The sequence below is a fragment of the Pteropus vampyrus genome, unplaced genomic scaffold (genome assembly GCF_000151845.1).
Source record: "Pteropus vampyrus isolate Shadow unplaced genomic scaffold, Pvam_2.0 Scaffold24, whole genome shotgun sequence".
Classification (NCBI taxonomy): domain Eukaryota; kingdom Metazoa; phylum Chordata; class Mammalia; order Chiroptera; family Pteropodidae; genus Pteropus; species Pteropus vampyrus.
Genome location: NW_011888805.1, coordinates 918,689 through 920,512, shown reverse-complemented (window position 1 = coordinate 920,512; position 1,824 = coordinate 918,689). Strand labels below are relative to the sequence as shown.

At 49.5% G+C, this 1,824-nt stretch overlaps 1 pseudogene; it reads right to left on the bottom strand.

The window, feature by feature from the left end:
• The window catches only part of LOC105289504, a 3,017-nt pseudogene extending 1,994 nt beyond the window's left edge, over positions 1–1,023 (bottom strand).
• Between the last annotated feature and the right edge of the window lie 801 nt (positions 1,024–1,824).

Here is a 1,824-nt window from a genome sequence, read left to right as displayed (position 1 = left end):
GGAGGATCTTGCACATTAGGAGGCCAGCCTCAGGTGCAGGTCGGATTTGTCAAAGGTGGTCTCTGAACTAGTCCTTCTTCATAAACTCAAAAATTATTCACTGGGAGCCTCTTCCGGCTACTTAGTGTGCTAGTTCACATTAACGGACAATGACTGATTGGCTCAATTCTCTCAGGGGCATGGAAATTCCTAAAATGTTCGTGTTAAGCTAACTAAATTTCTGATTCATGCAAAAATGTGAAAGAAATGGTTAACACTCTATTTAGGATTTTCTGCGACAGAACTGAGAGGCTTCCTTTTGGGGGAGTGCCCAAAGTAGTGTATCCACCCCTGAGAAAGTGGGCTGGGGTGACACAGAATTGCGAAGTAGAATTTGTGCACATGCACATGTGAGTCTGCATGTGTGTGTGGATGCGTGTGACACTTCCTATCTGATCTATAACTCTCTCCAGCTTATGATCCATGTGTCTCTTCACTGGTTTCAGATCGGGAATCGGAGATACTCATGTATAAATTTTGGTTCAACTATATTATTCATAAATTCTAAATTCTTGATCTCAAGATTCTATTCCCTAATTTCCCATAGAAAAATTTTTTAGCTGCCCAACTTTATAAAGGTTTTCAGGAACACAGTGATAAGATGATGGCAGCCCCTGATTCCTGGTTCTTCCTTTAATGGGGTTGTCAGTTACTCAGAGTGTACCGTGGAGAGAGTAGGCAGCCAGAGACAACAGGCACCAGAAATTGAGGTTTCGGGTTCTTGGTGTGGCCTGGGCTAAATGAGTTATATCTTATCCTTCAGTCACCATGCAAGTTATGAGGAAAAGGGCCCTGGCTGGGTGATGACTGTGCAGTGGTTAGTATAGTGGGCTTGGGGATCAAACGGGTCCGTGCGGCTCCCAACCTAGTAGCTCTGTGACCTTGCGGCAAGTCACTTAAGCCTCAGGTGGTACAGCTTCTCTTTATGGCAATAAATTAATCTTACTGGAAGAGTGGCTGATGAGAGCAGCCCTGTCGGTGCATCTCCCATCCCCATCAGCGGATCTGTATTTGACGTAGCCTTTCAGGTCCAGGAGCTTCCCTTGGACGGAAGGGAGGCAGAGATGAAGTGGGTGTGTAAGGGCTCTTTCCCCTTCGTATCTGCTAGCGGCATATCACCTCCCTGGGTCTGCTCTGTATCCCCTCCCCCTCTCCACCCCCATCCTGTCTCTCTGGTCACTACCGTCGATGAGCACTTAGCTGTGGGGCGAGGGCGAGCGAGAAGAAAGCTGTGTTTCTCTTCCAGGAGTCGGGGCGACGAGCCTGGCGCTATGGGGCGTGTTGAATTCTAATTTACACCGCTTGCTCTGTCATCATGTCAGCAAAGCCTTGAATCTATATCCTAGTACCTTTTATCGGCCTTTGGCGAACAGCTCGGGATGAACAGAAGGTGAATCGAGTTACCGAAATGAAAAAATATATATATATGTCTATATGGCAAAAGAAGTCGTGCTTCTTCCTGCCCGTGACTGTTTACGAGAGGGAAGTCAGCGGGGCCCCCAAGAGGTCGCTGGTGGCGCAGGAACTGAGGCCAGATTGTTGAGAAAGGGGGGGAGGAAAAAAACACCCAGAAACTTTCTTCCTTGTTGCGATTCATCGCCGCGCCCCCCGCCCCTCCCCAGGCAGAGGCAGTAACGTGACACTCGAGAGAAACCCGGAGACCCGGGAGGAGAGAGGGAGGGAAGAGGGAGGAGAAAGGGCTGCGGAGAGCCGGAGGGAGAAAGGGGAGGAGAAGGAGGAAAACCCCTGTCAAGGAGGTGGAGCGAGGGGCTGGTGTCCGCCTCC